General features: G+C 37.9%; 1 long non-coding RNA gene across 2 annotated transcripts in view; it reads left to right on the top strand.

Annotated features, from left to right (window-relative positions):
* Positions 1-27609, top strand: part of LOC137049645 (uncharacterized) — a 414587-nt gene that overhangs the window by 338019 nt on the left and 48959 nt on the right. For both annotated transcript variants that reach the window (XR_010899665.1, XR_010899664.1), the window contains one exon: positions 5778-5852. This is a non-coding gene — a long non-coding RNA (uncharacterized lncRNA). The remainder of the gene's footprint in view (positions 1-5777; positions 5853-27609) is intronic.

A 27609-nucleotide genomic window follows, 5' to 3' on the forward strand; every position in this document is an offset into this window, starting at 1 on the left:
ATATATGCTGTGATATAGGTGGTCTGGAAGAAGGCCTGGTCAGGATCCAGATTTCAGCCAGCGAATCACACATCCTGTCGACCGTACTGCCCATGCCAAGATTGCCAGTCAGGGTATGTCAGTATCTTTTGTTCACCTCCATTTGTAAGTTGTTTTAGTTAAAGCACTGCTAACTTGATAAATGTAAATGATGTAGAAGATTTTTAAACTGTTTCATATGGTGATGTATTTTCAATTCAATTGAAATTGCTCAATTTAAAGGGTTAGTTCACCCCAAAATGAAATTTATTTAATTAATGACTCACCCCAATGTCGTTCCACTCCTGTAAGATCTCTGTTCATCCTCAGAACACAGTTTAAGATATTTTAGATTTAGTCCGAGGCCTTTCTGTCCTTTGAATGTAAGTGACAACACATTCTCACACCCAACTAATCACATATGGACGCTTGACCCGGACCCCTTGTCGTCACTTTTCAACGAACTGGGCGTACCTTTATCGTCAATTTTCGACGTGCAGGGTAGTCCAATAGACTTCTATAGAACTCTGAAGCATGGTCACTTGCCTTCCGCGTCACAATTAAGATGCAAAAGGTACCCCAAGGCCTCATGTTTCGACACGCTGGGTGTTCCATTCATTTCAGTAAGAAACCTTTGGCGTCATACACAGACGCACTGGGTATTGGGAATGTTATCGTCATGGTGAAATTGAATTAGTTTATGATTTTGCCATTATGACATGTTGGAGTGTGTTTTTCAATTTAATCAGCAAGCATAATTTTATTTACATTTATTTTATTTACGCTATTTAGACATGCTTAACATGTAACCCAACCCCATCCCATCCCTAAACCTACCCATTTGTGTGAACATGATATAAAACACAGGATATAACATATGTCTGCATCCACGAGTTATTCAAAAAGTTAAATAATCCAAGTTTTCCGAGGCCAAACGAAAATCGCCAAAAGCGATCAGCATCTCCATCCGCCGAAGATCATGAACAGATCAAATTTCAGATATTGCTGCCCGTTACGTGAGATTTCATAGTTAAATTGCATTGGCTTTCGAATGTCTTGTGACCAATTGCGTCATTACGTCAGCATTGATTGTAAAATGTCTTTGGCTCTCGTGTGTCTTGTGACTGATTGCGTCATGCTCAAGAGTCGTTTGAATCATTTGAATGAGATATGAATGAGTTCGTTCACGGGGAAGCGGGATCATAATTTCAGCAAATAAAACATCAAGATCAAACATCAAGACAAACAAAGATCAACTCTGTTCTTGACATGAAGACATCGTATGACTTCAGAAGACTTGGAATGCAACATGAGTTAATACTTTTATACTGTTTTGGTCCGTTTTTGCAATAAATACTTGTGACTGTACATTTATTTGCCTGTTATGTGTTTTATATTGTTTAGATATGGGTAGGTTTAGGGTAGGAGTTGGGTTAGTTGCGGTCATGATTCAAGATTCGGATTGCGTGTCAAACTGGCAAACTGCTGAAATCATGTGACATTGGTGATATGAATCACGAATCAATACGCTGATTCACGACCGTTTGATTCTTTATTTGAGGTTTGAAAACAAACGCGGAAGAGAAGACAATGCTGAATAAAGTCATATTTTTTGTTATTTTTGGACCAAAATGTATTGTCGACGATTCATGATCTCAGGCCCTCTTAAAATGACTAAAATGCTTTTTGTGGTTTGATTGATAACCCTTTAAGTCCATTTTAAGACCTTTTTATATAAATACAGAAAGCTCTGAGGTCAATTTCCCTTACTTTTCTACATGTAAAAAAAAAACTTTTCTTCTTTTTTTCTTTATTTTGTGCCAACTTCTAAGAGACAATGCACAATTCAAATATATTATATATGGTCACACTACAGCATTTTGTCTTTAACACCCAATGTTTTTTTAGTAAAGTTTATCCACCCTAATGCCTTGACATATTACCTTTTAATGATCCCCTTCTGAAAAGGTTCGCAAAAAATGTCAATTGAGCATATTATCCTACTTTCCATCCTGCTTTGACAGATACTAACCAGAGGGACTGTGTCTGTTATTCTGTAGTATGTGTAATGTAGTGAGGTTGGCTATTGATTGTCCATCATATATAAAAGATGGTTCATAATGTTAAACATCCTGGTGGATGACACCGAGAGCCTCAATAAAACATGAGACTCCCAGTGAGCAGATAAAAAATTTATATGAGAGAAAGAGAAAAGCAAGACAAAGATTGAAAGAAAGAATTGTTTCTATAACATTACTTTTAGATATATGCATGTCAAATGCAGGTTTTACTGTCCTGTCAAAAACATTAAATTCCTTTCCACTGCTTTTCACCTCTTTTTATAGTCTGATCATTTATGTGAGTGTGTGTGAGAGAGCGAGACCGGGGCAGACGAAGGTGCCGAGATAAGTTATCAGACACACTCACATCCTCTAATTACCTTTTAATAGACAACCATTAAAGATTTCTATCATGAACCGTAATTAACCTGGGTCCACTCGCATGCCACTCACTTTTATCTCTGTGTATGTGTGTCTGTTTGAATCATCTAGAGAAAAAACTAGAATTTTGAAAAGTTTAAAGTGATTATCTGATTTACAACTTGTCAAGTGATAACCTCAGAAATGAAGCAGGTGTGTGGGGAATGAAATTAGGATCTCAGGCCATAGAATATAGATGTTTTCTTAACCACTGTCAGAGCATTTTATTCATGTATAATTTATGTTACCCAGCCTAGATCAGAGTATGTGAGCGATGCAAAGTGGAAAAATTGAGTGGAGCAGATAGTATATTTTTTACATTTTAGACTATTATGTTCTATTAAGGTTTTTAAAAAATAGACACTGCAGAGTTTGACATCATATTATGACAGTCGTAATGTCTAGTGTGACCTTGGCTTTAATCAACCTTATTTCTCAATGCGGAAGTAAGCTTTTTCCCTAGACTGGATGCCCCGCCCACAACACTTGAGGTTGGGAAGTTTGGTCTGGACTTGATCCGTTGTGGAGCAACTTTGCTCAAACCAGAGCTGTTCAGACCAATCAGATTGTCAGGATGGGCTTTATACGATGATGGACAGATAACATAACATAATCATTCTCGTCGAAAAAGTGCGCTTGGGTTGAATTCTTTCTAATCCTAAACGGAGAACTTCTTTGCATTTGTATTCACCTTTACTATTTCTCTCAAAAATGATGATCATGTCGGTAAGTACTCTCTGTGTCCTTAAATTATTTTTACAACACCCGCAAAGATCATTTACACCACTGATATCTCTCTCTTTCTCTCTCTCTTTCTCTCTCTCTCTCTCTCTCTCTCTCTCTCTCTCTCTCTCTCTCTCTCTCTCTCTCTCTCTCTCTCTCTCTCTATATATATATATATATATATATATATATATATATATCAGTTGTTTAAACTCATTTTCTTCTTCTATTTTTTCCAGTGTGCATGCAGTTGAATTCTGTTGACAACAATGTGTCGCTCACTACGTTGCTCTGATTGGTTTTAGGTCTATTCAGTTGAGTGCAGAGACACGGCCGCTTGGGCATTCATAATGGAGCGGTGCAGAGCAAAGCGAGAGTTTTCAATAAATTCCTATAACGTTAAACTTCCATAGGCATGAATTGAAAATGTGCCAGACTGGACACGTGTATGACATGTGCAGCCGTGCTCATTTTACTTTCGTTTTAGATTGGCACACAATCCGGGGACGGGTTGCTTGGAGTATGGGTTCATTAGCCTATTTATTACATGTAAATTATGAAAAACAGCAAAAAAACAGTACAGAGACAAACTCACTTAAATAGGTGCTTTACATTTCGCTTTGAAACCAAATCTTCTGCGATCATCTTGTCTGTCAGCTATTGTTCGGCTTACGCTGTATTGAGCAGACACATTCAGTTTTTAATTGTAGTGTCTGTTCTCTAACTGAACAAAATTATTTTATTACTATAAAAATCTAAATGACAGTGATGTCACACCGGCAACACCGACTATTGCAGCAAGCCTACACTCAAGCCATCCTAGGAATATATGACATTCTTCTTTCAGACGAATACAATCAGTTATTAAAATATGTCCTGGCTCTTTCAAGCATTATAATTAATATCCATATTTAACACATAATAAAGTAAAATATCTAGCTAGACGTCGGATGTAGCGTACGCATTTTGAACTGCGAGAGGTGCTACACTTTCTGTGTAAGTTGAATACGGAAGGACGGTCCCCTGGAAGCTAGATATTTTACTTTATGATGTACAGAGAGTCTGACCTCTCTCCATTGACAAGCGTTAATTTCCTTGAAGGCGGGTACTTTGTTGGAGTTTAAAACTATTGGATCTGCCCAGAGCCACTCTGTGTATGCCATAAACAATCGCTAATGTTTATTTGTGACGTATGTCATCTGAAACTAGTACACAACATCAATGGCATCGTTCTCAGTCACTCCCTCTGTTCGCTGATTGGACCGGTTAAAGTTTGATCGGAGAAAACCAGAGAATATACCACAATCCCAGACGGAGTACGGAAGAAAAATGAAAATTGAGCGGAAGTACATAGGAGGGCGGAGCCAGGCTACCAACGATTCATTTCAGAAGGTCTTTAATAACCTATTTTATGTATCTCTGATTGTATTTGTCTGAAAGAAGAATGTCATATGCAACTAGGATAGCTTGAGGTTAGTAAATTATGGGTTGATTTTCATTTTTGTCTTAACTATCACTTTAACAATTTGCACTAAACTGTAAAACTATTTGCAAAAAAAAAAAAAAAAAAGTTTATTATTGTGATAGCAAAGCCCAGTTTGCAATATCAAGCAGCATAACAGACTAAGCATATATATATATATGTATATATATATATATATATATATATATATATATATATATATATATATATATATATATATATATATATATATATATATATATATATATATTTGCATTAACAGGGGATATATATATATATATATATATATATATATATATATATATATATATATATATATATATATATATATATATATATATATATATATATATATATATATATATATATATATATATATATATAGTATAATATATGCAGCTAAAACTGAGAGAAAACTATTATTTAAAAAAAAAGATGTTTTTGTTTCCCCAAAGAACCATTTTTTGTCTATAACCTTATATGAGTTTGAGAAATCTTGTTATAGTTTAAAGAACCATTTTTCCTCATTACCCTTTGTGTATTTCCATGTGAATGCTTAAGCCGATTTTTCTCACCAGCGAACGGGGAGCGAGCGAGACAAGGGAAATGTAAAACCCGGAGTGAATTTGAAGTGGAGTGATTACTGAATGCATTAACAGGGGATGGGAAATAGCTATTATTCCACTCCACTCGCATATCACAGTCTAGATATCCATTGTATTTCTTTTGGGTCCACATTAATGCCTGACCCATTAGCATATGAGCCTCAAAACCATCTCAGTAGGATAGTTACATGCTGGCACATCTGATTATCTGACTGCCTCTCTTTTTTTTCTTTTTCTTTTTTTGTTAAAAGTGAGACGTCCTGTGTAAATGGACATTGGTAATATAGACACAGCTGATCCAGTATCTAATATCATTTTTTTTCCTGTGCTTACATGCATACTGTACACATTATTTTGACACAGATATGAGCAAAATGTTCAATATTTAACACTGCAGGCACTGCAATTTCCCTCACAAGTTTGCTACCATGATATGCCTTAACATAATGTCTTTTTTTTTTCTTACAGGTCGTGCAAACTACATCCTTAGGAGGGCATCCAAGAAAATCAGCTGTGTGTCGGTTCGATCCAGAGCAGTAATAGGTAAGTGCACGGGTGGATTTGGAACATATTCGCACATTGCGTTGACTTTTGCTCTGTCGGGCCTGTTATAGTGTTGAACTGCTTGTACTGAGTTGTCCGATTATGCTATCATTGGTTTGGGGTTTTCCAATTTGCTGTGCAACAGTCACAGCTTTCTTAAGGTCGAGTGGTACTTCCCAGTAGCAGCTGTTCTCTGATGCGAGTTGAATTATTATTTTCAACCAACTGATCGCGAATCTTGTCCTCCATGGCGTCGAATTTGCACATTGCAGCCGATACACATAGATCAGTGAATACGGTAACGTTCAGCAACCACATTAACTTTAGGTATGAAAAAGTCCTGAAGTGCACTCAAAGCCGAAGTGTACTTATCATCTCCCTGTAGACTCACTTTCAGGGTGTAGAATAAGTTCACCGAGGCAGTGAATCAGAAGAGCACGCTTCCTAGCATTAGATCCTCTCCCAGGGCCAGCAAGAAATTATAGAAAGTTTTATTCCAAGCTTTGAACAAAATACGCGTTTCTCCTGGTGTTTGCAGGAACAGAGTGGGTTTGCTCAAACTCAAAAGCCATCCTTGTCTTCAATATGTTTAGTATCTTGAAACAAAAGTGACTGGAACTAAGCATGTCTTTTTTAGTATTCACTCACATGTATCATACTAGCTACTTTTTGTGTCATGCATATCTTACACAGAAGAGCTCCCTCTGGTTGCTTACTATAGAACGCCACAATGCCCTGCTGAAAAGAACATGAGCCAGATTTACTAACAGCATGCGCCAACGCAAACCCTCATTTGGCGTAAAAAAAAAAAAAAAAAAAATACTATTAGGATTTACTAAAGACACAGTAAAAAATGAATACTGAAAAGGTGTGGACAAAGTCATTTTTGCGTCTGATATTATTGCATATGTGTTTGTAGGAGTTTCTAGCCTGATGTGGTCATACTCAATTCTAGGCAGAATATGAGCTCCATTGGGCTGTGACTATAGGGTGTGTTTCAACCGAACCAGGAAAGACCTCAATTGGATAGACCTATAACCAAACAGAGAAACGGAGCGACACATAACGTTAGTTGTCAAATGTCAACAAAACTCAACTACACTCGGTTGCCATGTCTGTGGTTTTCCCATGAGTTGTTTGTTTTTTCATGTCCGCGGGTTGAAGCGACATCAATTATGCTATATATACCCAGGAATGCAAATTTTAGCAGGCAACCTTGTCAAAAAATTAAACATATTTTACCCCCCAAATGCAGTTTTTTTCTGGAGAATCCCCCCAAGAAGCTAATAGGCTTGTTTTGGGCTAGTAGTTGGTGGGTTTTGTTGTAAAAACTTGGCACACACGCTGGAATAAGTAACGTTAGAAGAAAAAGAAGAGTGTAAACGATCTTTGCCGGTATTGTAAAAAAAAAAAAAGCATTTAAGGATACACAGTACTTACCAATATGATCATCATTACTGAAAGAAATAGTGAAGGTGAATACATACGAACAAGTTTTCTGTTTTAGGATTTAAACTAATTCAACTCAGACGCCTTTGATGATGTTGGATAATTACGTTACTGTTGATCATCTGTCCATAATCGTTTAAAGGCCGTCTAAAGCCTCACGCTAATTTGCCCTGTTTAGTCAATCTGGCCCGAGTGGTACTCGCTCACTGAGTCAAATGACGACCAGCTCCTCTCTTCTGGACGTGTAATGGGGTGTTACCTGGAGGGATAGAGTAGTGGGAAGGGTTAGGATAGGGTTAGAGTGTGGTTGGATATTATAGCTTCACCCATTAAGACCAAATTACATTCGCTCCTCCTCGCTGGAGATTTAGCGAGGGGGAGCTAAACTCTTACCTTCACTTATTTGCTGTGCAGTTAGCAGCCTCTCGAAAAGACTAACACAGTTGTATGTTTTAGATGTTGGTATCTAGGCAATTGGTGTTGGATTGCCAGCCAGGCTTCTAACTGTCTTATCCAGCAATACGTCCTTAATTGACGAGCTTTACCAGACTTTCAGAGAATAATTGTGGCTACAATAACACTTAGTAGCAAGTCAACTACACAAACCGAACTGTATATTATGCTTTATTTTATGGGTTATGTATGTGAGATACTCAGTACTTATTACTTCTGGACAGACATAAATTGAAGCCTGAAGGTAATTCACATTTTCCACTATTTTTTAGTGTATTCCATTCCACAACTATCCCTGGTGACAGGCGTAGGATTATTTGAATGAATTTATGTCCATGTTGGTTTATTTTTGTGGTTGAATCAATTTCATATAAACCTGCCACTAAAAACAAACCAAACTTAGGCTAGTCACTTACGTGTCAGTCAGACTGTGTAAGTGGGCCAGAAATGGACCTTACTCATATTTCTACCTCTCTTCTTTCATTCTGTCAAACTCTCCTTCTCTTGAGAATAGTTTTTAATTCCTTGTGAAAACCACCGACACAAGAGACCAATAAAAGTAATGTAGTCTATCATACAAGTCAGTTAGCGAGTAATTGAGCGATTGAACATATGTCAGCAGAGCAATTGCGTGAGCTATTGTGTTGAACGAGTTTACATGGTGTTTAATGCATACACCAAATTGTCTAGTTAACACACTGGACCCATTTGCAATCATACACTCTCACGCGTGTGCCCAGACATTAGGGTTGCGCGTGTATGCCTGTGCATACATGAGTTGGCATCTTTGTTTAGTCGCTCTCTCAGAGTTAGCGTGGGTCAACCCGGTAGATTAGAACAGAGCTGGGTCAGCCTCCGACGTGGAACAATTTAGCCGTGTGAAAAATGAATTACTCTCGAAAATGAAGTGACAGACGGAGGGGAGGAGAGGTGAGGTACAAAACCCCCAACACTCTAGAGAGGAGAGGGAGGCACCGGGCCGAGCGCGACCCAGAGCAGAGAGCCGGTGTGGGGGTTGATTGAGAGGGCAGGGTCGGTCATCTTTCTGGCTGGATAATTTGGTTTTGACAGCAGCTGTTGCATAGCCCCATCCTGCCCCTATTAAGGAGGAGAGACGGGCCTGATTATACGCACACAGGGCACCACACACCTCTTCCGTCACTGTCACTGTTCTGCTGTTCACCATGCAGGAATTTACCAAAAAATTATCATCATACATTCACCTTTATGTTGCTCCAAACACTTTTTTGAATACGTGGAACACAAAAGGAGAAGTTCAGCAGAATGTTTGGATGGATGTTCAATCAAGCTCCAAGAATGACAAAAGTCTTCTAATTAAATTTTGGACATTATTACATACAAGTCGATTTGATAGCTTTTTGTGAAGAAAAGAAATGAGTTACAAGACTTGGTTTGGCATTATTGATGTTAAACCTGCCGTGCCATATTTAACCCTTTTGACAGAGGTGCCAACGCGATCCCTTTTTTCCCTTATAACAGCGGGAAGATTTTTGGTTATACAGAAAAGAGTAAGAAGTTATTCCAAAAATATAAAGGGTCTATTATTTGCATACAGTCACAAAACTCTGAATCAAAAAATTCATTCTAGAGCGCGTCACAAAACCTAAATTCGGCATATACTTCTCTGACAATTAAATGTATATGATTTTGATCATGAATAACCTTTGAGAGCTGGAACGGAGGAAAAGTGGATGACTTAAATTTGTTAATTTTACAGTTCCTCACACAAACCTATCAGAAGTCTACATTTTGGCTAGCTCGATTTTAAGAAAAATTCACGAAAGTGTTATCAAAAGTATTATTATTTTTTTTACTTTAAAAAAAAAGTGATACTTTGAGTGCTGCTGAACGGAATTGTAAACACCTCTGATTGGCCATTGTATTCACGCACTCATCAGATATGTCTGTGATTGGCTACAATGATCGGCCTGCTTTCAAATGATTCCGTGTGTATCTGTGTAAGCACTTGGTAAAGAGTTTCATTGATGTATAGCCTATAGCCTATTTACAACATGTTTTTGAAGCACTGATCATTATAACCAATCACAGACATATTTGTTTAGCGTGTGAGCACAATGGCCAATCAGAGGTGTTTACTATTCCCCTCAACTTACATTTTTAGAATTTCAGTACCAACTTGATACGGAAATGTTTAAAACAATGTTTTCTGTTTTTAAAAAAAGGCCAATTAACCACACTAAAATATGAGTGTAGGGAGGCAGAGAAAGAGTTTGTAACTTTTGAGGCTAATCTTCTTTAAAACATTTGTTACCCTTTGAGGTTAGCAGAGGAGTTCCCTTTCGTTCAGTCATTCCTGGTAATGTCAGTGACTGACAAATTGGGGCTTCTAAGCGAAACTACCATTCGTCAGTCGCTGACGTTACGTCTCCGTTCCCTCCTCGGGGAACGAGGGTTACATACGTAACCGTGACGTTTCTCCCGATACACGTCCATAAAGCACGCACGGAGATGCAGTCGTAACAACAAAAAGCCATGGTTTATTCATCACAATCTCCAGTTTACCTTCAAACAAAAATACAAAATTAAACTTTCCAAGAAAACACAGCATGCAATTGAAGAAACTGTTGCTGTCCACCAGTGTTGTGCAAGTTACTTCCAAACTGTGATACATTATATATGACTTGTTACTGCTATTTAAAAGTAATTCTTTACATTACAATATTACTGTCTCAGAATTGTAATGCATTACATTACTCCTGTATTACTTTTGATTTACTTTCACCAAAATAACTACAGTAGTAGAACTTAACATTTTAAAATGACAAAATTTAGGCTAAGTGGAGCATTTCACATCCATCAGGAGGAGATATGATGTAGTAAAGTGGCAATATGGGAATGGGTCTGTTCATAGACACAACAGAACTGTGTGTAAACTTTAATGCCATGACGAGATGCACATTTGTTCTTTTCTTATTGTTGTCATTATTTTATTCTCTTTAAATTCAAGGTTCACAACACAAAAATGTCATGCAAAAAGTGCACGAGATGTTTATCGCGACATCGATTGTTATTTTGGTTTAGACAAAGATTGTATTTGACAAATGTTGACTATTAGCTACGTTCTTCTATATTACGTTCTTCTCCTTATCTCTGACAAACTCTAAGTAATGAGCATACGTCCATCTCACAAATGTACAGTCTTCTTCTGCCATCTTCACCCATTAAGCCTTGTTTATACTATAGACTGTATAAAAATAGGTTTATAGTTTGGCTCCGCAGCGCGAGCCTCCGCTGACTGCGCGCACACCTCATCCGTTCTTCAACGTGGCCGCTGTTGTGCTATTCTTTGAAACAACAGAGCCTTTAAGCCTTCTTTAGCCGCTTTTCCACTGGCCAGCACGAGCATAGAGACTGAAATCATGCCTACAGCACTCCTGTAAAATCCGCCCTAGACACGCCTTCACTGGACTATGTCACACAATACAAAGGTACACCAGCAAGAGGGAATTAAAATAAATTGCGGTTATACTTTATTTCGATAGTCCACTTTAGACATTCTGCTAACTATAAGTAACTTTGCAACTACATGTCAACTAACTGTCATTAGAGTATTAGTAGACTGTCAGTAGACTGGTAGGTTATGGTTAGGCGTTAGGGTTTGGGTTAGTAGAATAAGTTGAATTGTAGTTGCCAAGTTACTTATAGTCAGTAGAATGTCTGTTGGGGGACCAACAAAATAAAGTTTTAGGAAATGTTAATCAGACAGTCTACAAATACTCTAATGACAGTTAGTTGACATGTAGCTGCAAAGTTACTAATAATCAGTAGAATGTCTAAAGTGGACTATCAAAATAAAGTGTTACCTAAATCGCTATATAAATATATCAGAAGCTGTCATTTAGTCTTTATTTACTAACCTGGACACCACCACACGTGGATATTGACTGACCACAAAAAGGTAACTTGCATTTTTCACTCTTTAATGTCTCGTGGTCATGCTGTTTTTTTGTTTGTTTTTTTGGTGGGGGGGGGGGGGGTTGCATTTGTTTTTTGCGTTGTAACGCAAGCGCTATTGAAAATTTACAGAGTTAAATATTACTGAAAATTGATTAGTAATGTAGCAAAAAAGTATTACAGCAAAAAGTAATTACTGTAATTAAGTTACTGTAATGCATTACTTTTGTAACGCGTTACTCCCAACACTGCTGCCCACACACTAAAGCCTAGTTCACACTGCCCGATTTTTGCGGAATCGCCGACAAATGCCCGAGATCATAGGCAAAACGGTGCTTGTTCACCCGAGTGACAATCACGCAGTGTGAATAATCAAAGACGCGATCAGAGAGAATCGCCGACGAGTCACCGACGTTCGCGAGATATTTGGCATGCTAAATATCTGGACCTGTCGGCGATTGAAACTCCTGCTGTGTGAAATGTGTTCTGACTGAAAATTACATCGGCGATGACCGACAGCCAATGAAAGAGTGAGATACAGGGCAGCGGGAGGTTCAAGGAGGAGTTATAGAGCAGAATATCAGTATTTTAATAGATACATTTACAATTCTATCAAACAGAAACAATGGCCAAACATTTGCGCGTCCAGCCGCAGCAGCAGCACATTACAAAATTATTTATTTACCTCAAACTCTCTTTGCAGAACACAGTCCTTGCTCCCTCTGTCTCTCCTCCGCCATAATCTTTTTTTCTTTTTCTCCACAAATCAGAGCACAGACACTTTGGAGCAAACTTTGTGCAGTTTATCATTTTTAATAGCAATTCCAAGTCTCACGCGAGAACTCCGGTCTTACGCAGATGTGATCTTGCGTTGTTTACTTGTCACATTGCACGTGTGTTTGGTTGGGAATGTTGGGAAGTTTTCTCACCGGAGAGAGAGAGAGTTGTCTGCGATTGTTCCTCCTGTAAAGTCCTGCAATGTGAACCCCTCTGTCGCCGATCCATCGTGCAGTGTGAACACAGCAGTGACTGAATGCTACCCCAGATAGTCATGCAGTGTGAAAAGTGCAGTGACCCGACGAGTTTAAAACTAGGCTTAAACTGTCTACCAAATGATGTTTTCATTAAACAAGGTTCGGGAGGAGCTCGTTCAGATTATTGACACAGGTGGAGAGTACTCAGCTGATCAACAAAAGAGGTGTATATGTACGCAGCCGTCTTACCTCCATTTTGTTGACAGTTTATCAGCATCCCTCCACCAACCCTTCTCCACATTTTGCTCTTTTAAGTTCCAAATCACTACTTACATCCGGGGGAGGTAATCTGGGTTCGGGCCGAAGTCCAAGCTCGAAGCCCTCCCCCCGGACAGCACGCCAAATACGCATTTAAATTTACTCTCTATAAACTATATGTAAGTGTGAACTCGTGAAACAGCTGTAATCCACTGTTAAGACCTGCACGTCCGCGCCATAGTGACGTGTCAAGGAGGAGGAGCAAGTCAATTCACATAACATCACATACAATTTTAAACATAATATTTCCATATATATTTCAACCATAATGTTTTAAAAATACAGAATGAATAAATTAACTTAAATCTTTATTCAGGTTCATATCTAAATATAACATCTTGGCCTGTAGTTGTTAATGCCAAAAGCAGAACAATTACCCAACACAATATTTTTAACGGAGCCAAAACACATATAACTAACACAGTCTTGCCATATTTTCCATACACCAAACCAAATGCCAATTCATACTGCATTGATCAAATATTGCATTCCATTCATCAATGCATCAATACATTGCCATGCCACTTCCCCCTTTTTAATATAATCCCCATGAATCCAAACAAAGTCCATGCCATACATGCATCTAAGGCACAATCCATAGGGAATCTATAGGGTACTCCAAAAAGTCCATGTATAAATATATGTACTGGTGTGTGAGCACCAGTGTTGGGTTAGTTACTCAAAAAAAGTAATTAGTTACTAGTTACTTCTGTGAATTGTAATGAGATTACTTTACTAGTTACTGCATTTGAAAAGTAACTTCACTACTTATTACTTTACTTTCCCGTTTCTTAATTTAGAGTGCATGGACAGATATCATAGGCCTATCATCACTTAGCCTGTCAGCAAAGTGTTTACTGTATAAATGTTTACAAAATGCCACGTAAAACCATATGAAAGAACAATATCTCTGTCTGCACAAAGAAATATGCCTCATGTAAAATCCACAAACAACAGGATAAAGGAGGCTATAATGGGGTCATTTTAAAATGACAAGTTTCAAAACACAGGCTTTGGGAAACATGAGAACAAAACCAGTTTTTTATTAGATTCATGGCACACACACACACGCAAAAAAATAAAAAAATAAATGGTCAATGAAAAATATAAAAATAAAGGTCACTTTGTGTTTAAGAGAGATAATGAATGTAAGTCAAGGCCAAATCTTGCAGATAAAGTTGAAAACTCGCTCATTTAAGAACATGCATTTATTACATGGACAGAGCTAGAAAATAATGTAGAAGTGTTTAAAATGCAATGCATAGTTCAGCTAAAAACCTTGCCTTCTTTGGCTTGTTGTTGATGCAGTTTATGAATTTACGAATTTACCTGAATTTAACTGAATTTACGAGGCAAGCTGACTGTTTAAATAAAAGCACTGAAATAAAAAAATGTGCTGTTTATCTCTTAATCAGTGTAAAGCCATTCACAGGTCACGTTTTTGTGGTTAAAATGCGTTATGCAGGTCTAGAGATGAGTTTTTTTTTTTTACTTGGGTGCCGTGTTTTTAAAGCCGCATCATGCATGCACGATACCATGCAAACGTATGGAAGAGATACAAGCGCAACAGTCAAACGGTCTGGTAATGTTTACTTTAAAAACGAAACAAAAGTAGCACAATGGAATATAAAAAAAAAAAAACATCCTGCAATGTGGCATTTAATTGCGCCTCTCCACGCAAGTAAGGTTGCATTCGTTGCTATATTAACATGTAGGCTTCCATTCTGTTTTCTTTCCAGATTACACTGGACAGTCACTGGACCATAGAAAAGTGAAAATGTTAATCTAAAGTGAAAGTAATTGAAGATCGCCACTGTCCCCGTCTCCCCCTCTACTCACACCAAGAGCTACGTCACTTAAATCGATCTCTATGGCAACGTTGCCCAGGCAAGCACACACGCAGCGCATGCACGAAGCACGTAAACAGATCAAGACTTCACACAGGCAAACACGACTCGGGTAACGCACAAAAGCGCGTTCCTATAGTCTAGTAAAGTAGTGTAGTTACCGATATTTTAAGTGTAATACTTTACTTCGTTACTCAAAAAGTAATATCGTTACTGTAATCCGTTACTTTGAAACTCGTTACCCCCAACACTGGTGAGCACGCAATGGTGTGTGTAGATTTGTCAGGGTATGTGAAAGCGACGCGTGCATTTCAAACAGACTATAGAATGCTGACATTGCATTTTCAGCATATAGCTGATTCTTCAACTTAAAGAAGCAAGCAGAGTTTGGTGATGGGTCTGTGTAGAACAGCAGTTTTAATCTTCACTAAGACACTGCGGTCAAGACCTTTGGGCTCCGGCCGGGTCTTCATCACACGACCCAAAGGCCACAAGTTCCTTGATGCTGTATGGTCTACTATTTTATTTACCTTGACGTTTCTTTTGATATTTTCCCACTTTTGCTGTTGCTGCATCAATAAAAGATAGTCCATCGTTGTCAAAAAAGGTCTGCAAGGTATTGTACCTGTTTCCATCGCTTTCTAGCATACACGTCATCCTTATTAAAGAGACCAGGTGGGGCGTGGATTTCAACGGCAGAAGGTGATTTGGTGTTAGAGGTTCAAGATCCCTAATTCTATGTCTTTAATGAAACTATAGCTAACTTCTGTCTAGTGCGGGCAGAGTGCCTCATTTATGTCTTTCATCTCCTTAGACATGATTTGGTAACTCTTTAGTATGGGGAACACATATTCCAACCCGATCACACATAAATGTGTATAAATAGTACGAGTGTGCAATGTCGTGGAATGTATACGGCAAAACTCATTTTGGCGTGCATATGATACGCTGTTTTTCGCGTGCATATGATACGCACTTTATGGCGTATATATGACGAGCTTGGGTAGGTTTAGGGTGGTGCAGCGTATATATGACACGCGCTTGGGTAGGTTTAGGGTGGTGGGGTGGGGGGTTCGTATGTATAATACGCCATAAAATGCGTATCATATGCACGCGAAAAACAGCGTGCCATAGACACGCCAAAATGAGTTTTGGCGTATACATTCCACGACATGGCACACTCGTACTATTTATACGCATTTTTGTGAGAATACCCTGCATATTCACTATTAACTATGACTTTTTTACTATTAACTATGGCATTTTAATAATTAGTAAGGTAGTTTTTGTAGCATTTAAGTTTAGGTATCTGTTAGGATTAAGGGATGTAGAATAAGGTCATGCAGAATAAGGCATCAGTATGTGCTTTATGAGTAATAAACAGCCAATATGCAAGCTAATAAGCAACTAGTTTATAGTTAATAACTGAACCTTAAAAATAAAGTGTTGCCCATGATTTTGTGCAGCAGCTACACACTGTGTCAACATCTTTTGTCTGTTTTATGACAAGTTGCAGTACTGCCACCTTCTGTGTTGGAGTTTCAACCAGTTGCATTTGCTGGATTATTTACCATAATATCATATGAATAAAAATAATAATAATAATAATAATAATAATAATAATAATAATAATAATAATAATAATAATATAATAATAATAATAATAATAATAATAATAATAATAAAATAATAATAATAATAATAATAATAATAATAATAATAATAATAATAATAATAATAATAATAAAATATCATGGTTAGTGCCACACCCCTTTTGGAGATTGACTGCCCCATGTCAACATTTAATTTCATTGTTTGTTTATTTTTTTGTTTTATTATTATTCCTTGCTGTGGTATTTGAGTTTTGAATGTTCATATTTGAATGAAAAGTCTAAACTTTTGGGCATCTGATGCTTGAGGGCAGCTGTGTGTGATATCTCTCATCTAACTGAACAAGTTCAATTGTTTCCTCTTTCTCTCTCTCTCATTCTCTTTTTCTTTCTCTCTCTCTATCTATCTGACGGGCAGGCTGTCTAGACTGTAATTAATTTGAGACGTCCCTATCTCTAGGAACAACATGCGTTATTGAATAAACACACACCCAGATACCAAATCCAATGCAGGATTAATGATATGAAACTATCTGAGTGAAGAGGACAAGGCTCCAGACTAACATATGAGAGAAGATCTGTAGACATTATATACAGATGGTAGCACCTTACTAACTAACTTACTGCTAGTAGTCCTTATTTACTTAGCTCTATAGTCAGGCCTTTAAAGGTGCTCTATGTAGGATTTTTGCAGTGAAATATATATATATTTTTTTAAACACCAGGCCAGTGTTATATATTTTGTTCAGATGAGTTCTTACAATGTCTCAAATGTTTCCAACTATTTGGAAATTTTGCGTAAATTAATATTTTAACCAAGGAGCCGGGATGTCTGAGGGAGTCACCTGTCAATTGCGTCATATCTGCGTTAGCCTCCGTTTTCCGGTTTTATTTTGCAGAATCGCTTTACTCTTAGCAGTGGGAACAAGTGTCACAGCAGCCGCTGAGCGAACACACAGAATAACGTCATAACATTATTTTAATCACACTAAAATGTATCTCATATGATAAACAGAACTGTGTTACCTCATACTCATGACCGGAAAAGCAGAAATGGTGCCGGCAACTGTGTCCCGTCATAATAAAAGCCGCACTGCTCACGAGCCGTGTGTTTGTGTAACATTGCTACAGTGGCCTTGCTCAACACACTCAACACTCACTCAAACTTGACATCATCAAACTACGCCTTTGTTTTGAATAGGTGGATGGAAAAGTTGCATATAGTGCACCTTTAAGCATAATCAAATAATTCAATCTACTTTAAACATTTTTTAGGAAGGAAAGTTGTACATTATTTCTACTTTTATATTATCACATCGTGTAAAAACCAACATATTCCTTGCATTTACATTACTTTTATATTTATGCATTTGGCAGAAGCTTTTATACAAACCACCTACATTGCATTCAAGGTATACATTTTACATTTTTATACAGAGTCCATGTATTTCCTGGGAATCAAACCCATGACTTTGGTGTTGCTAGCACCATGCTTATACTGTTTGAGCTACAGAAATGTGTATACATTGAAAAAGCATACTGTATGTCTTGAGTTTGACTACGACAGACTGCAGTTTGAATGCTCTTTTCTTATTGAATGTGTCTGTGCACTTGTGAGCACACCCATCAAGCCAATTGAAACATGTTTTGTCATGCCAAAGAGATGTATTCGAAGAGAAACAAACAATGCATATCGTTTAAGTGCAGACTTCGTAATCATACAAATCTTTTTTGAGGACGGTATATTTGATCTAGTCAGGCTTTAGAACATACCACATGCATCTTACTGCAGACTGACACTGTGGGGAGGGAAATGCTTCTGTAAAGGATTGTGGGTAATGATCATTACACAGTTTGCCGGAGCTAAAACGATCTATTATACTGATGACAGTTCTTAAGGGAAGTCAGCAGTGTGTGGATAGCAGAGTGTTCATTCTCATAGAATACAATATGTTCAGTGTCACTACTCAAGAACTGCTGGATTCTGCTGGGGTGTCTTAAAAATAACAAAAATATTTCTACTCAAGCATTTTTCTGTTTAGCATGGACGAAAAAGCTTGAAAATTAGGATCACATGTAAGTGCATTTTTTTCTATTTTCTGACTAGAATAGTAAAGATTTAGGTTTGTCTGTCCTTTTAATGTGAATATGGAAACACTATATTGTAATATATTGTACTTATATTACATTAAAAAATTATCGACGTCACATTTAATACACTTTGGGCCCTATTTTAACGATCTGAAACGCAAGTGTCAAAGCTCGAAGCACAAGTAACTTTGTGGGCAGGTCTCGGCGCTGTTGCTATTTTCCCGGCGGGATAAATGGCTCTTGCGCCCGGTGCAAATCTAAAATGGGTTGATCTGAAGTAGCTTCATTATTCATAGGTGTGGTTTAGTCGTAACCTGAATAAACCAATCAGAGCGTCATCCAACATTCCCTTTAAAAGCAGGTGCGCAAGAGGATTGCTATTATTATGGCGTATTTACCAGGCACACGCCAGGAGCGGTTCACAGCTGAGGAGACTGATGTTCTTGTAAGAGCAGTGAAAGACAGAGAAGTTGTGTTGTATGGGGATGGGAGAAACCCACCCAAAATAGCGTCGGTTAAACAGGCGTGGGAGGAAATAGCCTCAATTGTTTCATCAGCTGGCATCCCCAGGACGCCACACCAGTGCCGCAAGAGCTACAATGACAACAGAAGACGGGGAAAGTCCAAGCTTGCCAGCATCAATCAGGCACGCTATACATTATGGTCAAGCATGCGCCCTTAAAATAGCATAATGAACAACGCGCAACGCGCCACTGACTTTAGACTAGGTTTTTTCTGGTCAGTGGCGCAATTGTTTAATGGAACAGCAAAATAGCACCAGGGATTGGTTGCGCCGGAACACGCCTCTTTTTTTGCTCTGAACCGCCCAGGGAGCGCAAGTTCATTCACTAGTTTAGCGACGTGCTTCTGTTGAGGGAAAAGCGCGCTTTGCGCGGGTGTAAAATAGGAATGACACATGCGTCGGTGTACAAAGTCAATTGCACTGGGTGCAAGATAGGGCCCTTAAAATCATTAATCTATCTATATATTAAATGGCTTCATTGGCTGTTTTATTTATACTTGTATAAATAAACTGTGAGCTGGAGCGCTCTTTCTTTCTCAGTTCTTCCAAGTGATCGTGTCTCCGATCCGCGGGAAGTTTGAAAGTAGTTTGAGAGCGAATGTTTCCAAAAGGACAGGAAGGTCTCCTTCGAAGTTGTGGAAGTTCCTTGACCGTTGAGATGGTGCTCAGTGCCTGTCCGCATTTGTCCGAGGACTGAGTAGCGGAGTGTACCGACTTCAAGGGAAACAGCCAACGTCTGCACCCCAAAGCCAGGGCCGAAGCCGGATGGCAGGAGAGAGGAATATTCAGATATCAAACACATTATGGCTGGGAGATATTAAAGCAGAGATACATTCTGGAATACAAGCATTTAAAATTAACTTACATTGTTCATACATCATGACTATGTTGGCATGACATAGGGAGCATACATACACACAGGGATATATCATATACATTCTGGAGTAGTTTAATTGAAGGCGCACGCGAGTGTTTGTGTGTGTGTGTGTGTGTGTGTGTGTGTTGGAAAGACTCATGTCCCTCTCTGTCTGAGAGAGGGGGGTCATGGAATCAGATTAGAATCTGATTGAAGTGGTCAGAGTCCTCCAAAGATGTTGCATGTTCTACTTCAGCTAGGTCACAAAGCCTTCGAAGATGTCAACTCCCCAGACTCATCGGCATCGGGCCCCTAATTTATATGCGACTAAAAGCTATTCACCATAAACGTCAGAATTGACTCATCTTTGATCCTGGTGAAAGAGACTCCAGACGCTACACAGTGGTTCATATGATCATTTAGAAAATGTAAGTAAAGGGTTAATAAACTATTTAAATGTACATTTATACATCTTACTATTTAGACATATAGTAATAGTTACTCAGTGTTAATAAATGCTTTATTAACACGTATTCCTACTGTAGTTTATGATTAATTCAGGTAGTTATAAAACATTTATTAGTTGTCAGTTAATTATTTCTGTGAGCTCATCTAAAGTGAGGACTATTTATGCCTTGTAAGGCTTTTACAAAGGCTCAGTTCTCTTCTGCACGGCTGTTCTCTAAAGTTTTAAAGTCAGTACTGAAATAGCTCACAGAAATAGTTAACTGACATCTAAAAAATGTTTTAGAACTGTGTTTGGATTTTGAAGGTATCACACACCCCTAACATGCCAGGAGTGCAGAAACAGTGTTTGCTCACTTAGCCCGGCTTCCAGATATGAAATATGGATTTGTCTTTCATTTAATTTATTATATTGTATTAATTTTATATTTCCTTTTATTGAAATGCTAGAGTTAAGCTGAATATTGCCTGTACTATTGTCTGTACCTCTCACTGAGAGAAAGCAAGTTATCAGTATGTTTTGTGGAACATTCTAGTTAGATCTGGAGCTTAATCAGCTCCAACCTTGGAGAGACTGTGTATCTTTATATGTGCACAATATTTTGTGTTACAGATCAGTGTTGAGGTGGTTTTACAATGGGCATCCTGAGATATGGGTGAACTTGTTGTTCTGGGCAAGCTGGCGCCTGCTCGCCTGATCTGGAAGGTCACTATGGGCCTAATTCTGGGGCTTAAGCATCAGAAAGTGACACGTATATGGTCAGTGTAAGAGAATGCAAGTGGAATCCATGGTTATACAATCTTAATCAATGATCAAATAGTCAGTGTGACTTGTACAGAGTGACTTGTAAATGTAGGAGTTCTCCTGCTGTGCAACTCGGGTCGGTAAATATTTGTATAAAGGTTTTTTTGTACTACTTTTAAAGTCCCCCTTGGGTGAAAATCAAGTTTTGAATGTTGTTTATATGTCTATGTGGTGTTTTTAATATGCTTTAAGACAAACCATGTGCAAATTCATAAGTCAGCACCATTGCTAAGTATTTTCTTTTTAAAACTGTAGTGAATCAAAGACTCAAAAGCTCAACAATGCGATTTCACTATAAATTCTAACGTGTTTAGCTTTCTTAAACAAAAGTTTGGAAACCGATTGCCTTATTTTTGCAAAGCAAACCTAAAGGGAAAAAAAATAAATTAATAATTTAATAATCAAAAAAGTTAATTTAATAATCTTCGAAAAGTAAAGTAAATATACTATATACAGGTCCTTCTCAAAAAATTTGCATATTGTGATAAAGTTCATTATTTTCCATAATGTAATGATACAAATTAAACTTTCATATATTTTAGCTTCATTGCACACCAGCTGAAATATTTCAGGTCTTTTATTGTTTTAATACTGATGATTTTGGCATATAACCAAAATTCCTGTCTCAAAAAATGTGCAATGAATCAAAAATATATGAAAGTTTAATTTTTATCATTACATTATGGAAAATAATGATCTTTATCACAATATGCTAATTTTTTGAGAAGGACCTGTAAATAGTTTTATACTTTAAAGTAATTCCATTTAACTAACAGTAATAATTTATCCAAACTGTTTGATTTTTACAGTGTTGAAATCGTTGATGTTTCTTATGTCACAAACTACCTCGTATCCAATCACGTCAACGTCCGGGCGGGCTTTATCATATTATTAACTATTTGCAGCGGACAGAGTCTCAAACGAAGCCAGGTAATCCCGATATATTTTTCTGTTGATATGAAGAATCGGGTAGATTTAGCACAATAGCAGGTAAATTATGTACAGGGCTTGACATTAACACCTGGCAGCCAACCAAATGCAGATTTCAGCTGTGACGGGTAAAGCAGCCACTCCCACCAGCCACTTTGGCGGGCTGAATACAATTTCATCCTACAGCCAAATTAAATGTCAAGACCGTCGTATCACAAAATTACAGTTTAATTACAATTCTTTATCGATTAACTTGCAGTTAGTGAAGGCGGGATTGGCAGAATCGCGCTTAATGAAACATAACAGAAGACTCTCTCTCTCTCTCTCTCTCTCTCTCTCTCTCTCTCTCTCTCTCTCTCTCTCTCCTCTCTCTCTCTCTCTCTCTCTCTCTCTCTCTCTCTCTCTCTCTCTCTCTCTCTCTCTCTCTCTCTCTCTCTCTCTCTCTCTCTCTCTCTCTCTCTCTCTCTCTCTCTCTCTCACGTGCAGTCAGTTCTCCTTGCACTTGAATAGTCAAATACACACACACACACACACACACACAGATGTAAAATGTTCATTGTGTGGAGTATCTCACATTAAACGCAGTCGGTTATGGCTGAAGTGTACGTAAACAGGTGGGTAATTACTAGATATGTGTCAGAATATTACCATTCAGCAGCCCAATTAAATACCTGTCTGTCATTAATGTTAATCAAACAACTAAAAATGAATGTATACATATTAAATAAACCTAATGTAACTGAAAAATAAAATGTTTTTTTTTTTTTTTGCTATTGTAATTTGTAATTTTGTAATTTGCATCTTTGTTCTTTTATATAACCTAACAAAAACAACTCATACCATATTACATTTCTCATATCAACCTATGCTCATATTCCCCACCCCTTTCCCACCTGCACATTCCCACCTGCACATTCCATGATTTGCGTGGTCACTCTGCATTTGAAAGTTTGAAAGAATTTAAAAACTTCTAAATTAAATAAAATGACCCAAAATCAAGTAATCTAAGCACGCCAAAGTCAACTTTAATTATATAAAATTTAATTTCCAAACAGCAAAATTGTGGCCAGTTAAAAAATGTTAAGTGGCTAGTAACGTTGGAAAACCACTAGCCACAGTGGCTGGTGAGCAAAAACGCTCATGTCAAGCCTTGTATATTACAATGTTATGATTAACTATATGCCTTTGTCCACTCCATTCTAAGCACATCTAAGGATACTGAATGATACTGAGTGCAGACTGAGATAGTAATGGTAACATAGTTTGCACACTATTAGCTGTTTAACAATGTAGGTAAGCAAAAAGAGATTTATATTAGTTACACTTATACTGTATGTCCGACATTGTAAAGAGCGCCATTGTGCAGGGATTACCTCAGTAAGTTGGCCAGCTCTGAGCTGATAGTATAATGCTTAGTATAAACGTTAAACAATCAATTATCTATGTATTAATTCATGAAAACAAACAAACCATTTGAAATAGTTTATTAAATAAAATGTTAATAATACAGTATGTAATAATTAATAATATACACACTCACCTAAAGGATTTTTTTTGACACCCTTTAGCCTTCAGAACGGCCATATTTCTATGTGGCATTGATTCAACAAGGTGCTGAAAGCATTCTTTAGAAATGTTGGCCCATATTGATAGGATAGCATCTTGCAGTTGATGGAGATTTGTGGGATGCACATCCAGGGCACGAAGCTCCTGTTCCACCACATCCCAAAGATGCTCTATTGGGTTGAGATCTGCTGACTGTGGGGGCCATTTTAGTACAGTGAACTCATTGTCATGTTCAAGAAACCAATTTGAAATTATTTGAGTTTTGTGACATGGTCCATTATCCTGCAGGAAGTAGAACATTGTGGTCATAAAGGGATGGACATGGTCAGAAACAATGCTCAGGTAGGCCGTGGCATTTAAACGATGCCCAATTGGCACTAAGGGGCCTAAAGTGTGCAAAGAAAACATCCTCCACACCATTACACCACCATCACCAGCCTGCACAGTGTTAACAAGGCATGATGGATTCATGTTCTCATTCTGTTTACTCCAAATTCTGACTCTACCATCTGAATGTCTCAACAGAAATCGAGGTTCATCAGAACAGGCAGGTTTTGCCAGTCTTCAACTGTCCAATTTTGTTGAGCTTGTACAAATTGTAGCCTCTTTTTTCCTATTTGTAATGAGATAAGTGGTACCCGATGGGGTCTTCTGCTGTTGTAGCCCATCCGCCTCAATGTTGTATTTGTTGTGGCTTCATAAATGCTTTGCTGCATACTTCAGTTGTAACGAGTGGTTATTTCAGTCAAAGTTGCTCTTCTATCAGCTTGAATCAGTTGGCCCATTCTCCTCTGACCTCTAGCATCAACAAGGCATTTTCACCCACAGGACTGCCGCATACTGCATGTTTTTCCCTTTTCACACCATTCTTTGTAAACCCTAGAAATGGTTGTGCGTGAAAATCCCAGTAGCTGAGCAGATTGTGAAATACTCAGACCGCCCGTCTGGCACCAACAACCATGCCACGCTCAAAATTGCTTAAATCAACTTTCTTACCCATTCTGACATTCAGTTTGGAGATTGTCTTGACCAGGATCACACCCCTAAATGCAATGAAGCAACTGCCATGTGATTGGTTGCTTAGATAATATTTTATTAGATAAAATATTTTTATTTAATATCAAATTCATATAATATCAAATGTAGATACGAAAAAATAGCAAATAATTATTGTTTTACATATAAAACATGAAGAGAGGAATAATCTTTCTGGCTATCGTTTCTTTCTTTCTGTCTTTCTTTCTTTCTTTCTTTCTTTCTTTCTTTCTTTCTTTCTTTCTTTCTTTCTTTCTTTCTTTCTTTCTTTTAGATTTACTTATTTATTCTTTATTTCTGCCAGTGTTTATTTATTTTTGATTGTTATGTCAGCTTACAGTGAATTAGATTGGATTTGTGTATGGGCAGGGTTTGGAACACACACACATTACACATTTTTATTTATTTATGTATTTTTATTTATTTGTTTTAGTTTTGAAATACCCAAATACAGAGAGAGAGAGAGAGAGAGAGAGAGAGAGAGAGAGAGAGAGAGAGAGAGAGAGAGAGAGAGAGAGAGAGAGAGAGAGAGAGAGAGAGAGAGAGAGAGAGAGAGAGAGAGAGAGAGAGCTGTGTGCCCCATGCAGTAATCAGGTCCACGATTGGAGCGCAAATATAAATTGATGGATTGTGGATGAGCGCGTGAGCCGTGGCATCTCCATGACGATAACACCCTATTTGACTGACAGGTGGCACTGCATCGTGCCGTTTACCAATCGGAGGCCATCAACAAACTCATCACAGACAAACTGGAAAAAAAGAAAAGAAAACATCAATGCAATTGAAACTGAAAAAAAAATAAAAATAGGACGGTTGTGGTGGGAATGCATATGGCTACTTTTTATTCATGGGTTTACTCTGCAATATCGGTCAGGTCAGCAGAGCAGAAGAGAAACACACGTTCATTTTCAAATCCAGCTCGTCATTCGATCTTGTCCAGCTGAGATAGCATGCTAATGCACAGAGACGCACATTCACTACAGCAGGAAATCAAGAGAGTCTTTTCTCTGCATATTAATATCCATATCAATATATGCAGTTCAGATAGCAACATAACCTTCTTCATTTCATATGCTGCTAAAACCATCAGTCATAACTAACTTATGCTATTAACTAATTCATATCTGTTCAAATGGCATTCAAAGACATGTTTGTTTCCTCTTTGATGGCCATTCAAAATCATCCAATCCCATCATTAATCACTGATCTAAATAAGAGTTTAAGCTGGTTTCTCCATTGCCCATTTTATGTGCGGGTATATAGTTAACTGAAATAAAAATTAATAACTTATTAAAATGACAAAACACTATATTATAAAAACTTGAACTATAAGAAAAAATGAAAATGGAAGAATTTGTTTTATATATAAATGTTTTTATTGAAATTAAAAACAATGACCACAATCATATTTTAATTAGGAAAACAACCGACATATGTTTATTAGGAGAAATGTTGATGATATCATTAATTTAAAGATGATCCTTTATTTTACTCTACAAAGTTTCAAAAGAGAAAATATGTATTGACAGGGTTGCCAGTTGATTTTGGAACTAACACAGGGGTAAGCTAATACTGTCTGTCAAGCAGACAGTTCTCACACAAAAAATAAGTCCAATTAACTGACTCTAATTGAAAGCGGTGGCTCCAAGAAATTTTGGAAGGCAATTGGTTTTTACACTAGCTTTCCAATAAAAGTTGCATAGACAATTCAAATTTGGTTTAGCATAAAGTCCAAAAATTATCATGAGTTTCAGCACTCTTATACTCTTCTTATTCCTCTCTTCTATACATTAGTTTACCACAATTATATGGTCTGATGGACAGAAGTATATCTCCATTGATATCACAGATGACACCAGAGTAGCCCTTCGAGGTCACAAGACTGTGTCTAGGTGCCAGCATATCAAAGAAAACAATTCATTCCATCATAGGGTGCCAATTGTTCACCTCACCAATACTGATCAATCACAAAGAATACTAGCACATACTAGCTTCTTCAATGTTGGAGTTGGTCGAGCTCTTGCTCTGACCAGAAACTTTCCCAAAACGTACTGATAGCATGTTCTTACTCTCAGTAAGAGGTACAGACATCATTCTAAACCCGACTTTTAACCCTGGTTAAAGGAACATTTGTCATTTAGAAGCGGGGTAGCACTGCTTTATACCATGCAGAGTTAGAATGGTATGGCTAGAGGACTAATTGTTAACCCTGGTGTGGCAAGCAGCGAGGCAAGGCGAGGGACCGTGAGAGCGGGCCAGTGAAGAGCTAATGAGCACCAGCTCTGCGCCACACCGGTCTCGTCTCACGCAGGAGTGACGGGCGCATAAAAGGAGGAGCGACGACAGTGCAAGACGAGAGAGGACCAGGCCTAGATTTATGTAATGTTTTGTTTACGTTTTGTTTATTTATTTTAAATTAAAGTTGCCGGTTCCCGCCTCCTTCCTTCCCATATTTACGAACTTCATTACACCTGGGTAAAGTATGAGCAGTGTGAAACACAAAGCAAGATAACCCAGGATTCCATTTACTCAGGGTTTAGAATGTGCCAGGTGTAACTACACTATAATGCCAAAACCCCTCCAAATGATTGAATTCATGTGTTCCAATCACTTCCATGGGCACGGGTGTATAAAATCAAGCCCCTAGGCATGCAGACCACTTCTACAGACATGTGTGAAATAATGGGTCACTTAGAAGCTCATTTAATTCAAGCATTGTACGGTGATATGTTGCCTCCTAAATACTCCACGGTCAACTGTTAGTGGTATTATAACAAAGTGGAAGCAAATGGAAACAACATCAACTCAACCATGAAGTGGCAGGCCACGTAAAATCACAGAGTGGGGTCATCGCATGCTGAGGCGCACAGTGCGCAGAAATCACCAACTTTCTGCAGAG

This window comes from Pseudorasbora parva, chromosome 20 (assembly GCF_024679245.1).
Source record: "Pseudorasbora parva isolate DD20220531a chromosome 20, ASM2467924v1, whole genome shotgun sequence".
Lineage (NCBI taxonomy): Eukaryota > Metazoa > Chordata > Actinopteri > Cypriniformes > Gobionidae > Pseudorasbora > Pseudorasbora parva.